General features: G+C 36.8%; 1 protein-coding gene across 4 annotated transcripts in view; it reads right to left on the bottom strand.

Moving 5' to 3' along the window:
- Positions 1-16,963, bottom strand: part of TBC1D19 (TBC1 domain family member 19) — a 173,277-nt gene that overhangs the window by 66,023 nt on the left and 90,291 nt on the right. The window lies entirely within an intron of this gene.

Genomic DNA, 16,963 nt, shown 5'->3' with positions numbered 1-16,963 from the left:
TAATGTTGGTCAGGGCATTCAAAAAACAGAATGAAGGTAAGAATCAAATGGATAATAGCTGTCTTAAAGACAGATGGAAATATCATCTCATTGCTTTAGCTGGCCCTTGTGTTTTTCCAATCCCTCCATTCAACTCTCAGGCACTTTATGCTCTGGTTTCTGCTGATATCAACACTGCTTAGCTCCACTACACACTAATCTGTATGATTCTTTCTGAAAACATTTCTTCAGACAAGTAAGAGGTAAGGGACAGGGTCATTAGCGACAAAGATCTGTTGTGAGCAGCTGCTTTAGCAGGATGGTGTCTGACCCTATGTTTCATGAAATATGATTTCTTAATCTTGAAAGATGCTTAATACACAGTTCTCTGATTTGGGCTAAAATGCTCTTTGCCTAAAGATAATCTGGAGATTTACTGGCTATTCTTAGTCATTTTAATTTTAATAAAAATGCCTTACTTTGCTCTTATTTATGATGCTTTGATTTCTTAACTAAGGCAAAATTATTTTGTTATTTTATTTAACTTCCACTGTATCTATTGAATCCATTTCTCTCACTAGAATGAAGAACATTCTTAAAGACAGGAACAGTACCTAATTCAAACACCAATCCTCAACAACTGACAAAGAGCCTAGTATTATACTTTAATGTTTTCTAGAGTGGAAAAGCTAGTAAGTCTAGAGTTATGCCTCTTAAAAAAAAAAAAATCAAACAAATTTAAAATCACAAACTGATATGTGACTGTTAAGGAACTAAGACAATCTAAAGCTGGATAAAGAAAAAGGTAACAATCCTTCCGTTTCCCATTCTGCCTTCCCAAAGAAACTAATGTTATTTGCATTGTATTTGTAATATTATTAGTAGTTTGTATTTTTCCATAGCTTTTTCTATGCTTGTATAAATATATACTTATATGTAAGGGTTTTGATTGTCATTTAAAAAAAAAGGTTAGAGAGGAGTCAAGATGGCGGAGAAGTAGCAGGCTGAGACTGCTTCAGCTAGCCGGAGATCAGCTAGATAGCTTATCTAAAGATTGCAAACACCTGAAAATCCATCGGCAGATCGAAGAGAAGAAGAACAGCAATTCTGGAAACAGAAAAACAACCACTTTCTGAAAGGTAGGACCGGCGGAGAAGTGAATCCAAAGCGACGGGAAGATAGACCCCGGGGGGAGGGGCCAGCTCCCGGCAAGCGGCGGAGCAATGGCGCACAAAATCAGGACTTTTAAAAGTCTGTTCCACTGAGGGACATCGCTCCAGAGGCTAAACTGGGGCGAAGCCCATGCAGGGTCAGCGTGGCCTCAGGTCCCGCAGGGTCACAGAAGGATCGGGGGTGTCTGAGTGTCGCAGAGCTTGCAGGTATTGGAACGGGAAAGCCGGCTACAGAGACAGAGCCGACAGTAAGCTCACAGCTCGGTGTTACCTTGAACCGGTCGCAGGCTCGGTGAGCTTGGAGCGCGGCTGGAGGTCAGGCAGACAGGAGTAACTGGGCGCTGTTCTCTGAGGGCGCACTGAGGAGTGGGGCCCTGGGCTCTCGGCTCCTCCGGGCCGGAGACCAGGAGGCTGCCATTTGTATTCCCGTCCTCCAGAACTCTACGGAAAGCGCTCAGGGAACAAAAGCTCCTGAAAGCAAACCCGAGCGGATTACTCAGCCACGCCCCTGGTAAGGGCGGTGCAATTCCGCCTGGGGCAAAGACACTTGAGAATCACTACACCAGGCCCCTCCCCCAGAAGATCAACAAGAAATCCAGCCGAGACCAAGTTCACCTACCAAGGAGTGCGGTTTCAATACCAAGGAGAGCAGCAGAATTCCAGAGGAGGAGAAAGCAAAGCACGGAACTCATGGCTTTTTCCCTGTGATTTTTTTTAGTCTTGCAGTTAATTTAAATTTTTTCTTTTTCATTTTTTGTTTTTTTTTTCTCGCCTTCTGGTAAATTTTTTTTTAACTTTTACCTTTTTCTTTTTTAACGTTTTTTAACTAGTTTATCCAATAAATATATTTTTTCTTTTTTATATTTTTCTTATTTGTTTTCTTTTTTTAAATTCTTTTCTTTTTTTTTTCTTTTTTCTTTTTTCTTTTTTTTTCTTTCTTCCTTTTTGAACCTCTTTTTATCCTCTTTCTCCCCCCTCACGATTTGGGATCTCTTCTAATTTGGTTAAAGCATATTTTCCTGGGGTTGTTGCCACCCTTTTAGTATTTTACTTGCTCCTCCATATACTCTTATCTGGACAAAATGACAAGATGGAAAAATTCAACACAAAAAAAAGAACAAGAGGCAGTACCGAAGGCTAGGGACCTAATCAATACAGACATTGGTAATATGTCAGATCTAGAGTTCAGAATGACAATTCTCAAGGTTCTAGCCGGGCTCGAAAAAGGCATGGAAGATATTAGAGAAACCCTCTCGAGAGATATAAAAGCCCTTTCTGGAGAAATAAAAGAACTAAAATCTAACCAAGTTGAAATCAAAAAAGCTATTAATGAGGTGCAATCAAAAATGGAGGCTCTCACTGCTAGGATAAATGAGGCAGAAGAAAGAATTAGTGATATAGAAGACCAAATGACAGAGAATAAAGAAGCTGAGCAAAAGAGGGACAAACAGCTACTGGACCACGAGGGGAGAATTCGAGAGATAAGTGACACCATAAGACGAAACAACATTAGAATAATTGGGATTCCAGAAGAAGAAGAAAGAGAGAGGGGAGCAGAAGGTATACTGGAGAGAATTATTGGGGAGAATTTCCCCAATATGGCAAAGGGAACGAACATCAAAATTCAGGAGGTTCAGAGAACGCCCCTCAAAATCAATAAGAATAGGCCCACACCCCGTCACCTAATAGTAAAATTTACAAGTCTCAGTGACAAAGAGAAAATCCTGAAAGCAGCCCGGGAAAAGAGGTCTGTAACATACAATGGTAAAAATATTAGATTGGCAGCTGACTTATCCACAGAGACCTGGCAGGCCAGAAAGAGCTGGCATGATATTTTCAGAGCACTAAACGAGAAAAACATGCAGCCAAGAATACTATATCCAGCTAGGCTATCATTGAAAATAGAAGGAGAGATTAAAAGCTTCCAGGACAAACAAAAACTGAAAGAATTTGCAAACACCAAACCAGCTCTACAGGAAATATTGAAAGGGGTCCTCTAAGCAAAGAGAGAGCCTACAAGTGGTAGATCAGAAAGGAACAGAGACCATATACAGTAACAGTCACCTTACAGGCAATACAATGGCACTAAATTCATATCTCTCAATAGTTACCCTGAATGTTAATGGGCTAAATGCCCCTGTCAAAAGACACAGGGTATCAGAATGGATAAAAAAACAAAACCCATCTATATGTTGCCTCCAAGAAACTCATTTTAAGCCCGAAGACACCTCCAGATTTAAAGTGAGGGGGTGGAAAAGAATTTACCATGCTAATGGACATCAGAAGAAAGCAGGAGTGGCAATCCTTATATCAGATCAATTAGATTTTAAGCCAAAGACTATAATAAGAGATGAGGAAGGACACTATATCATACTCAAAGGGTCTGTCCAACAAGAAGATTTAACAATTTTAAATATCTATGCCCCCAACGTGGGAGCAGCCAACTATATAAACCAATTAATAACAAAATCAAAGAAACACATCAACAATAATACAATAATAGTAGGGGACTTTAACACTCCCCTCACTGAAATGGACAGATCATCCAAGCAAAAGATCAGCAAGGAATAAAGGCCTTAAACGACACACTGGACCAGATGGACATCACAGATATATTCAGAGTATTTCATCCCAAAGCAACAGAATACACATTCTTCTCTAGTGCACATGGAACATTCTCCAGAATAGATCACATCCTCGGTCCTAAATCAGGACTCAGCCGGTATCAAAAGATTGGGATCATTCCCTGCATATTTTCAGACCACAATGCTCTAAAGCTAGAACTCAACCACAAAAGGAAGTTTGGAAAGAACCCAAATACATGGAGACTAAACAGCATCCTTCTAAAGAATGAATGGGTCAACCGGGAAATTAAAGAAGAATTGAAAAAAATCATGGAAACAAATGATAATGAAAATACAACGGTTCAAAATCTGTGGGACACAACAAAGGCAGTCCTGAGAGGAAAATATATAGCGGTACACGCCTTTCTCAAGAAACAAGAAAGGTCTCAGGTACACAACCTAACCCTACACCTAAAGGAGCTGGAGAAAGAACAAGAAAGAAACCCTAAGCCCAGCAGGAGAAGAGAAATCATAAAGATCAGAGCAGAAATCAATGAAATAGAAACCAAAAAAACAATAGAACAAATCAACGAAACTAGGAGCTGGTTCTTTGAAAGAATTAATAAAATTGATAAACCCCTGGCCCGACTTATCAAAAAGAAAAGAGAAAGGACCCAAATAAATAAAATCATGAATGAAAGAGGAGAGATCACAACCAACACCAAAGAAATACAAACTATTATAAGAACATACTATGAGCAACTCTACGCCAACAAATTTGACAATCCGGAAGAAATGGATGCATTCCTAGAAACATATAAACTACCACGACTGAACCAGGAAGAAATAGAAAGCCTGAGCAGACCCATTACCAGTAAGACCCATAACCAGTAATGACCAGTAAGTCATTAAAAATCTCCAAACAAACAAAAGCCCAGGGCCAGACGGCTTCCCGGGGGAATTCTACCAAACATTTCAAGAAGAACTAATTCCTATTCTCCTGAAACTGTTCCAAAAAATAGAAATGGAAGGAAAACTTCCAAACTCACTTTATGAGGCCAGCATCACCTTGATCCCAAAACCAGACAAGGATCCCATCAAAAAAGAGAGCTATAGACCAATATCCTTGATGAACACAGATGCGAAAATACTCAACAAAATATCAGCCAATAGGATTCAACAGTACATTAAAAGGATTATTCACCACGACCAAGTGGGATTTATTCCAGGGCTGCAAGGTTGGTTCAACATCCGCAAATCAGTCAATGTGATACAACACCACCAATAAAAGAAAGAACAAGAACCATATGATACTCTCAATAGATGCTGAAAAAGCATTTGACAAAGTACAGCATCCCTTCCTGATCAAAACTCTTCAAAGTGTAGGGATAGAGGGCACATACCTCAATATCATCAAAGCCATCTAGGAAAAACCCATCGCAAATATCGTTCTCAATGGAGAAAAACTGAAAGCTTTTCCGCTAATGTCAGGAACACGGCAGGGATGTCCATTATCACCACTGCTATTCAACATAGTACTAGAAGTCCTAGCCTCAGCAATCAGACAACAAAAGGAAATTAAAGGCATCCAAATCGGCAAAGAAGAAATCAAATTATCACTCTTCGCAGATGATATGATACTATATGTGGAAAACCCAAAAGACTCCACTCCGAAACTGCTAGAACTTGTACAGGAATTCAGTAAAGTGTCAGGATATAAAATCAATGCACAGAAATCAGTTGCATTTCTCTACACCAACAGCAAGACAGAAGAAAGAGAAATTAAGGAGTCCATCCCATTTACAACTGCACCCAAAACCATAAGATACCTAGGAATAAACCTAACCAAAGAGGCACAGAATCTATACTCAGAAAACTATAAAATACTCATGAAAGAAATTGAGGAAGACACAAAGAAATGGAAAAATGTTCCATGCTCCTGGATTGGAAGAATAAATATTGTGAAAATGTCTATGCTACCTAAAGCAATCTACACATTTAATGCAATTCCTATCAAAGTACCATCCATCTTTTTCAAAGAAATGGAACAAATAATTCTAAAACTTATATGGAACCAGAAAAGACCTCGAATAGCCAAAGGGATATTGAAAAAGAAAGCCAACGTTGGTGGCGTCACAATTCCGGACTTCAAGCTCTATTACAAAGCTGTCACCATCAAGACAGCATGGTACTGGCACAAAAACAGACACATAGATCAATGGAAAAGAATAGAGAGCCCAGAAATAGACCCTCAACTCTATGGTCAACTAATCTTCGACAAAGCAGGAAAGAATGTCCAATGGAAAAAAGACAGCCTCTTCAATAAATGGTGCTGGGAAAACTGGACAGCCACATGCAGAAAAATGAAATTGGACCATTTCCTTACACCACACACAAAAATAGACTCAAAATGGATGAAGGACCTCAATGTGCGAAAGGAATCCATCAAAATCCTTGAGGAGAACACAGGCAGCAACCTCTTCGACCTCAGTCGCAGCAACATCTTCCTAGGAACAACGCCAAAGGAAGGGAAGCAAGGGCAAAAATGAACTATTGGGATTTCATCAAGATCAAAAGCTTTTGCACAGCAAAGGAAACAGTTAACAAAATCAAAAGACAACTGACAGAATGGGAGAAGATATTTGCCAACGACATATCAGATAAAGGACTAGTTTCCAGAATCTATAAAGAACTTAGCAAACTCAACACCCAAAGAACAAATAATCCAATCAAGAAATGGGCAGAGGACATGAACAGACATTTCTGCAAAGAAGACATCCAGATGGCCAACAGACACATGAAAAAGTGCTCCATATCACTCGGCATCAGGGAAATACAAATCAAAACCACAATGAGATATCACCTCACACCAGTCAGAATGGCTAAAATCAACAAGTCAGGAAATGACAGATGCTGGCGAGGATGCGGAGAAAGGGGAACCCTCCTACACTGTGGTGGGAATGCAAGCTGGTGCAGCCACTCTGGAAAACAGCATGGAGGTTCCTCAAAATGTTGAAAATAGAACTGCCCTATGACCCAGCAATTGCACTATTGGGTATTTACCCTAAAGATACAAACGTAGTGATCCAAAGGGGCACATGCACCCGAATGTTTATAGCAGCAATATCCACAATAGCCAAACTATGGAAAGAACCTAGATGTCCATCAACAGATGAATGGATCAAGAAGATGTGGTATATATACACAATGGAATACTATGCAGCCATCAAAAGAAATGAAATCTTGCCATTTGCGACAACATGGATAGAACTAAAGCGTATCATGCTTAGCGAAATAAGTCAAGCAGAGAAAGACAACTATGATATGATCTCCCTGATATGAGGAAGTGGTGATGCAACATGGGGGCTTAAGTGGGTAGGAGAAGAATCAATGAAACAAGATGGGAATGGGAGGGAGACAAACCATAAGTGACTCTTAATCTCACAAAACAAATGAGGGTTGCTGGGGGGAGGGGTTTGGGAGAAGGGGGTGGGTTTATGGACATTGCGGAGGGTATGTGCTTTGGTGAGTGCTGTGAAGTGTGTAAACCTGGTGATTCACATACCTGTACCCCTGGGGATAAAAATATATGTTTATAAAAAATAAAGAATTTAAAAAAAACAAAAAAAACAAAAAACAAAAAACAAACAACAACAACAAAAAGGTTATATTTATTTATTTGACAGAGAGAGAGAGAGGTCACAACTAGGCAGAGAGGCAGGTGGAGAGAGGGGGGAAAGCAGGCTTTCTGCTGAGCAGGGAGCCTGATGTGGGGCTTGATCCCAGGACCCTGAGATCATGACCCAAGTCGAAGGCAGAGGCTTAACCCACTGAGCCACTCTGGCACCGCTTGATTGTCATTTTTTAAACATAAACTGGTATCACACTGTACTCATTATTCAGTTTCTCTAAATTAGCTATATAGAAAGATCACCCATCTAGGTTAATAGATATACATCTATCTTTCTTCTTATTAGCTATATACACTTCAATATTTTTAAAGCTGTGCCATAGACATATCACCATTCCATAGACAGATCACCATTTATTTAATCATTCTCTTATAGATGGATACTGAAGTGCTTGTCACTACAAGTAACACTATTAAAACTATCCTTATTCACATGTGCTTTTGTATGGGATATACCGGCAAAGGAAGGGTTATAGGCTGAAGGTTAAATATATATCTTTAGCGGGACTACAGTTTGCCTGATATTTCCCCAAAATCATCAATTCAAATTCCCACCAGCAACAGATGAGAGCAAAAGTTTACCTATATCCTCACCACTTTTAACTTTCTCACAGATGGAAAATGAGTTCTTTTTTTTTTTTTTTTAAAGATTTTATTTATTTATTTGAGAGAGAATGAGAGAGAGAGAGCATGAGAGGGGGGAGGGTCACAAGGAGAATCAGATTCTCTGCTAAGCAGGAAGCCTGACATGGTATTCAATCCCAGGACTCCAGGATCACAACCTGAGCCAAAGGCAGTAGCTCAACCAGGTGAATCACCCAGGCGAAAAATGAGGTCTTAACTGTTGTGTTAATTTGCACTTTCCCAAATGTCAATAAAGTTGAACATCCTCTCATATGTTTACTGAGCATATGAATTGATACTTCAAAGGTAGGCCTTTTATAACATTTCCCTGTTTTTCTATTAGATTATATTTATTTTGTTATTTTTTGGGGGGGCTATTTATAATGAGGATTAACTCTTTGTCATTTGTATTACAAATACTTTTTCTTCAAAACAAAGGGGTTGTTTGATTCTTGTTTATGGTATACATTGACAAATTTTTAAAAAATTCCTTATGGCTTTGGATTTCCTTCCTTGCCTTAGGTAAGGCATCCTACCACATATTTATACAAATATTTTTCTAAAATTGCCGTTTTTTACTTGAATATTTATAGTCTTCCTGAAACTTATTTTTATATGTCATAAGCAAAGTCTTCTTTTTCATAAGCATATGTTTTCTTTCAGGAAGATGGCTAATTATCACCAACATTTATTAAATAAACCATACATTTCCAGCTGAAATAAAACTTTATGACTTCTCTATCAGACATAGACAAATTCAGCAGGCAAAAAAATCAGTAAAGGATAAAACTGAATACAACGCCATTAATTGGATATAATGGAAATCTATACATTACTTCATCCAACAACAGCAGAATACATATGCTTCTCAAGCTCACACGAACCATTCATCAAGACAGATCAATTCTGGGTCATAAAGCATCCTTAACAAATTTAAAAGAATGAAAATCACACAATCTGCTCTCAGAATTAAACTAGAAATCAGTAACAGAAAGTAACAGAAAGATAATGAAAAATGACCGAATACTTGAACATTAAACAATATATACACATGGGTCAAAATAAGAACTCTCAAGAAAAATTTAAAATATTTTCAACTAATATTTTCAACTAAAATGAAAACAACTTAAGAAAATTTGTGGGCTGCACTGAAAGTAGTGCTTAAAGATAAATTTACAAAAGCACTGAATGAATATATTAGAAAACAAGAATAATCTAAAATCAGTATCTAGGTTTCTACCTTAGGAAACTAGAAAAAGAAAAGCAAATTAAATTCAGAGTAAGTAGTAAAAAGCAATCATAGTATTTAGAGCAGAAATAAATGAAATTAAAGACAAAAAGTCAGTAGAGAAAAATTGTCAAAACCAAACTGGTTCTGGGGCACCTGGTTGGCTCAGTCAGGCAAACATCCAAGACTGTTGGTTTCAGCTCAGGTCACGATCTCACAGTCATGGGATTGAGTCCCATGTCGGGCTCTGTGCTCAGTGGGGAGTCTGCTTGAGATTCTACCCCTCTCCCTCTTTACACCTTTCCTACTCACACGTGTGCATAAATGGGCTCTCTCTCTCTCTCAAATAAATACTATAAACAACTGTATAACCACAAATTTGATAACCTAGGTGACATGGACCAATTATATGAAGTACACAATTTTCCAAAATTCACACAAAAAGAGATAGACAATCTGAATAGGTCTATAACTGTTAAAAATAATTGATTCAATAATGAATAACGTTCCAAAACAGACAACACTAAGCCCTGAGGGGTTCACTACCAAACATTTAAGAAAGAAATTCTACCAATCCTCTACAATTTCTGTCAGAAAACAGAAGCTGGGGAATACTTCTTAACTCATTCTGTAAGGTCAGCATTACTCTAATACCAAAAACAACATAAGAAAAGAAAAACACACCAATATCACTTATGGGCATAGAAAAAAAATCTTCAACAAAATATTAGCAAAACTGAATCCAACAGTGTATAAAAAGAATTGCACACCATGACCACTTGGGCTTTACCATGGGTCTATAAAGTTGGTTCAACATTTGAAAGTCAATTAATGTAATCTATCATATCAGTGGATTAAAAAGAAAAATAACATGATTAATAGATAAAGGAAAGCATTTGATAAATCCAGCACCCACTTATAATAAAAACCCTCACAAATTAGAGTCAGAACTTCCTCAACTTGATAAAGAATACCTATAAAAACTTATAGCTACTGTTAATCCTTATGCTGAGAAACTCAAAGTTTTCCTTTTAAAATTAAGTATAAGGCAAGGGTGTCCCCTCTCACCACCATTTTCAATATCATGATGTAGGTTCTAGCTAGTGCAATAAGACAAGAAAAGGAAATAAAAGGTACACAAATTGACAATGAAGAAATAAAACTGTCTTTGTTTGCAAATGATATGACTGTCTATGTTGAAAATCCCAAAGATTTAACAAAAACACCCACCTGGAACTAACAAGAAATTATAGCAAGGTTGCAAGATAAAAAGGTTAATATACAAAAGCCAATCACCTTCCTATACACAAGCAATGAAAAAGGGGAATTTCAAATTAAAAAACACAATATCATATACATAAGTCCCCAAAGAATAACTTCAACTTAGATATAAACCTAACAAAATATGTATAAGAGCTATATGAGCAAAACCACAAAATTCTGATGAATGAAATCAAAGAAAAATTGAGTAAGTGGAGAGATAGTCTATGTTCAATATTGTCAAGATTCAAGATGTGCATTCTTCCTAACTTGATTTATAGATTCAATGCAATCCCAATCAAAATCCCAGAAAGTAATTTTATAGATATCAACAAACTGATTCTAAAGTTTATATCAAGAGGTAAAACCCAAAATAGCCAACACAGTATCAAAATAGAAGGAAAAGATTTTAAAAGTCTATTTCAAGAGGTGAAAGACCCAGAATAACCAATACGATATTGAATAACAACAAAGTTAGAGGACTGATGTTACTGAACTTCAAGACTTACTATAAAACTATAGTAATCAAAATGTATAAGCCTGATGATTCACAGACCCGTACCCCTGGGGCAAATAATACATTATATGCTAATAAAAATAATTTAAAAAAATTATAGTAATCAAGGCAATATGGTTTTGGCATAAGAACAGATAATAAATCAATGGGACAAAATACAGACTCCAGAAATAGACCCACATAAATATAGTCAACTGATCTTTGATGAAAGAGCAAAGAAAATATGAGGGAGTGAAAAAAAACTAAAAAACAATCTTTATAAAAAATGATGGAATAAGTGGACATCCACATAAAAAAAAAGTTAATCTAGATAAAGACTTTATACCCTTCATAAAAATTAACTCAAAATGGATTACAGACCTAAGTGTAAAGTGCAAAACTCATAGGAGAAAACCAAGATGACTTAGGTATGGTGATGTCTTTATAGATATAATATCAAAGACATGATTAATAAAAAGAAAATGGATAAGCTTGCTGCATTTAAAATTAAACACTTGTGCTCTGCAGAAGACAATGTCAAGAGAATGAAAAAACAAGACACAGACCAGGAGAAAATATCTGTAAAAGATACATCTGATAGGGATGCTTGTGTGACTCAGTCATTAAGCGTCTCCCTTTGGCTCAGGGTGTAATCTCGGGATCCTGGAATCCAGCCTCACACTGGGTTCCCTGCTTGGCGGAAAGCCTGCTTCTCCCTCTCCCACTCCCCTTGCTTGTGTTCCTCCTCTCACTGTCTTTCTCTCTCTGTCAAATAAATTTAAAAAATAAAAAAAAATACAACTGATAAAGGACCATTATCCAAAATATACAAAGAACTCTTAAAACTCAACAATACGAAAACAAACTAAAAAATGGGCTAAAGAGACCTTTACAGACATCTCAACAAAGAAGATGTACAGATGTCAAACGAGCATATGAAAAGATGCTCCACATCATATGTCATCAGGGAAATGCAAATTAAAACAACAAAATACCACTACACATCTACTGGAATGACCCACACCTGGAACACTGACAATACCAAATGCGGTGGACATGGAGAAAGAGGAACTCATGTTCATTGCTGATTGCAGTGCAGAATGGTACAGCCCCTTTGGAAGACAATTTGGTTGTTTCTTAAAAGACTAAATATTCTATTACCATATAATCCAGCAAGTTTTCTCCTTAGTTTTTACACAAAGGAGTTGAAAATTTATGTCCACATAAAACCTTGCACACTCATGTTTATAGCAGCTTTATTCACAGTTGCCAAAAGCTGAAAGCAACCAAGATGTCCTTCCGTAGGTTAATGGATAAACTGTGGTATGTTCAGACAATGGAATATTATTCAGCATTAAAAAGAAATGAACCATCAAGTCATGAAAAGACATGGAGGAACTTTAAATGCATATTACTATATGAAAGAAACCAATCTGAAAAGGCTGCATAATATATGATTCCAACTATGTGACATTCTGGGAAAGGCATAATTATGTAAATAGTAAAAAGATAACTGCTAGCATGTTGAAGGGGAAGAGATGAATAGGTGGAGCACAGAGGAATTTTAAGGCAGTGAAAATCCTCTGTATGATAGTATAAGGATAGATCTTGTCATTATACATTTGTCCAGATCCTTAGAATGTACAACACCAAGATGAACCCTAAGGTGAACACTGGATTTTGGGTGATTATGATATGTCAGTATAAAAGTTCATCCGTTGTATCAAATGTACTACTCTGTGGGGGATGTTGACAGCTGGGGAGATGATGCATGTGTAGGGCACGGCAGGTATATGAGAGATCTCTGTACCTTCCTATCAGTTTTTCTATGAAACTAAAATTGCTCTAAAACATAAAATTTAATAATTTTAGTATGAGTGATTTGAGTGCTTTTAATTTATTTTTATCTTTTTTATGGATTTATTTACTTATCTTGAAGAGAGAAAGCGCACACGTGCACAAATAAGGGAGGGGCAGGAAAAGGATGTCAAGCAGACTCTCTGCAGAGAGCAGAGCCCCACACAGGGCTTGATTTCACAACCTTGAGATCATAACCTGAGCTGAAACCAAGAGTTGGACGCTTAACCAACTGGGCCACTCAGGTACCCTGAGTGATTTCAATTTATTATTGTTTATTTAATTTGCTATTTTAAAATCCTGGGTTTACATTTTTATTAACATAAAAAAGTGAAGTAAAATCAAAGAAAATATTTCTTTAAGAAATGTATACTGCAAACATATATCCATAAGTCTATTATTGCCTATAATTCAGAAATTCCCACAGGGAATTTAATTTTAATTGCTATCCTAAATAGCAATTTGTAATTGTATTTGTAATGCCTTTTTATTATAAATTAATAATAAACACACTTCATGACCAATGCTAGAAAGCTAATAAATATTTTAATAAAAGTCCTTAAAATTCTAATTTTAGTACAGTATGCTTCCATAAAGAAATACATCTTCAGAATGCTATGAATAACTCAACATCTATAACTCTTGACATGTAATGGTGCCAACAAAATTGACTTTTAATTATAGAAGAAAAAAACATGTTGGACAATTTGAATCCTAGAAGGGACCTTGGAAATATCTAGTCTATTTGTCTTATTTGCACATTAAGAAAATGAGATCTGGTCAAGTTAATTGCCTTAGCCAACATTATAGAACTGGCTAGTGAGTGAACTAGTCTTCCTAATTCCAGTCTATGGTATTTGGTTTCAATAACCTTTAGTGTAATTTATCCATATAAAATGAAAGAAAAACATGGGTAGGAGAGTTGAAATTATAACATGTGATGGTGATTAAGGGATTATTTTTATATTGATAGTTTAATTTTAGTCTATAAAATACATAAGCATTTATAAAGTGCAATGATTACCAATAATAGAACAGAATAGTCTTAAAGATTGTTTTGTATAAGCTCCAGTAATATAGATATTTAAGAGTAATAAATTATAATTATAAAAAGTAATCTCTGAAAAACAAAGTAGCTCAAGTTTTTTAGTATCAGAGAATATTTAAAGTTTAGTATATATATTGTTTGGTATTTTACGCAGACTTACACTACCTCTTTAAAGAAAAAAAGGAAATGTACTTTCAGGAAATGAAAGACCTCAAAGAACATTCCTAACATTTTATATAGTTCATTAAACATGTAGACATAGTACAAGATACTGACATTCATAGATGGTGAAGAGAGAAAAAAAAAACTCTGTCCTTAGGCACTCAACTTAGAAAGAGCGGCGGCCAAATGGTATGGTAAGTATGGTACATTTTCCTCTGTCTTTAGGCCTTTGCTCCTGCCCTGGTTATGAAAAGAGAAACAAGTATCTAACTGTAATGGTGATGGAACTGGGAGAAGGCAAGGGAGAGGAGAGAATGTTAGAAAAGGTTCTCAGAAAAGAGGATGGAATAAGCTGTATTTGAAAAATGAGTAGGAGTCTCCAAGCAGACAAAAGTCTGAGTAGGTTTTTTTGGCCTGGTGCAAAGAGAAACAATAGAGCATCTCTTGAAGGACCGCAAACACATCGAGGTAAAGATTGTGCCTTTTCTTTTAGATATCATGAGTCTAGCATACTTTCCGAACACATATTGGTGGGCTTTTGTTTGTTTGTTCTGTTTTGTTTTTGTTTTTAAGATTTTACTTATTTATCTGAAAGAGAGAAGACAAGCAGGGGGAGGAGCAGAGGAAGAGGGGCAAGCAGACTTCCCACGGAGCAGGGAGCCTGACTCAGGGCTCCATTCCAGGACCCTGAGATCATGACCTGAGCCAAAGGCAGATGCTTAACCAACTGAACCACCCAGGCGGCCCCACATATTGGAGTTCTGTAGGCAACTGGAAATAAAAGTTTTAGGCTTATGAGAGAGCTTGGTTGAACACAGAGTCAAAGCCATTAGGGAGTAAATGAGACATTCCAAGAAACATGTACAGAATGAAAAGAGGATCAAAATGGAATTCTTAAAAATACAAGCCCTTAAGGTCTAAAAAAAGGAACTCAAAGGGGAACGGAAAAAAGGGGAACAAGAAATTGAAGAACTAAGACAACAGGGCAAAGTAAATTAGAGACCAAGAATATTTCAAGGGCAGAGTAGGCAAGAGTATTAAATGCAATAAACGTAAAGACTAAAAATGTGTCCACTGTTTCTTGGTGACTTTAGCTAGTGTGGTTATAGTCATGTAGTGGGGTGTATGCCAGGACTATGGTAGACTGAGCAATTGATGATTTTAAGGAAGTAGATGCCACCATCATAGACTTTTTTTTTCCAGAAGGGTTAGCTACAAAAGTAGAGGAGGCATGAACAGGTGCGAATGCAGTTAAGTCTACAGGTTTGGTAGAAGAAATCTGAATGAGTTTCTTAGGATGATTTCTATTTTCTCTGGGTAGGAGAAGGTGAGGTGTTTTGCTAAGACTCTAAAAAGAAGTGTTGAGGAGAGTGAAGGTCAGAAACAGGCACTGTGAAGATTAATTGAGCTGACGAGGAAAATCTAGGAAGCTCAGGAGTTGTTGTGGACTTGTGTAAGGTTGTGGGGAACTTTATGAACTCACTAAAGAAAATGTTAAATATTAATAGTAGTCCTGGCTATTTCATCAGTAAGGGAGTACCTAGAGAAAAGTATAGAAAAATTTTCTGCATTCTTTAATTAGCAAATTGAAATTAAGCAAAAAGTTTAAAATCTGAATAATGTTTATTAAATATATTTTTATATATACCTAGAGATTTGCATAAAAGAAAACATATAAAAGCAATCCTTTTAAACACATCACATGTTTTCTTGATAAGAGAAACAATCAAAATTAGTAATGTTCTAGTGAAATAAATTAATTATTAGGAACTTAAACCATTATATACAGTCTTTCTGTTGAGATAAGATTTTTAAAAATATCCTTATGGGTGTGAAATGTGAAATATTCCACTTATCTAACTCCTTAATTATGATGCATTTGTATGTGTAGCTTATTTTAAGTGATTGAAAAGCAACTGAACAAAAAGTTCTGAATCAGTATTCTTATTAAGAAGCAACCATTCTGGGCGCCTGGGTGGCTCAGTAGGTTAAGCCGCTGCCTTCAGCTCAGGTCATGATCTCAGGGTCCTGGGATCGAGTCCCGCATCGGGCTCTCTGCTCAGCAGGGAGCCTGCTTCCTCCTCTCCTCTCTCTGCCTGCCTCTCTGCCTACTTGTGATCTCTGTCTGTCAAATAAATAAATAAATAAATAAAATCTTAAAAAAAAAAAAAAGAAGAAGCAACCATTCTCCCCCTCTTTCCCCGCCTTCACCCTCTAATGTATTACCTACAACCATTATTTTGGAACTGTTTGTTCCAGTTTGTTGAGGTCATACTTTTACAGCTGAAAACAAGTGTAAGTGAAGGAAAGTATTTTATTCAATAAAATCAAAACTGTTTTTCTGATAATATTACTTTCTATTTACAAACTTACCATTTTGCATTTAAAAATTAGGATGGCCATTAGCTCCAAAACTCAAGTGTAAAAACTGCCTTTGTATATTATAATAAACAATCATTATCTAGGATTACTACTTTTTTTTTTTTTTTAAAGATTTTATTTATTTATTTGACAGAGAGATCACAAGTCAGCGGAGAGTCAGGCAGAGAGAGAGAGAGAGAAGAAGGCTCCCGCTGAGCAAAGAGCCCGATGCGGGGCTCGATCCCAGGACACTGAGATTATGACCTGAGCCGAAGGCAGCGGCTTAATCCACTGAGCCACCCAGGCGCCCCTAGGATTACTACTTTTATTCTAGAGTGATGCTTCTGGAAAAATTCTAAATTTGTTTCTAAATAGCAGCAGTTTGTTCCTCTGGAGTGACAGATTTTATTACTGTAGCTCCTGATTAGGGAACATGGGAGTTCATCTACACCGTTAGATAAGAACAAGAGTTACAATCTTCTCTCCAAGTGTTGATACACTCACAAAAAATGCCCAATACA

This window comes from Mustela erminea, chromosome 2, assembly GCF_009829155.1.
Source record: "Mustela erminea isolate mMusErm1 chromosome 2, mMusErm1.Pri, whole genome shotgun sequence".
Lineage (NCBI taxonomy): Eukaryota > Metazoa > Chordata > Mammalia > Carnivora > Mustelidae > Mustela > Mustela erminea.
The sequence above is the reverse complement of the archived record's forward strand: the minus strand, read 5'-3'. Positions and strand labels throughout refer to the sequence as shown.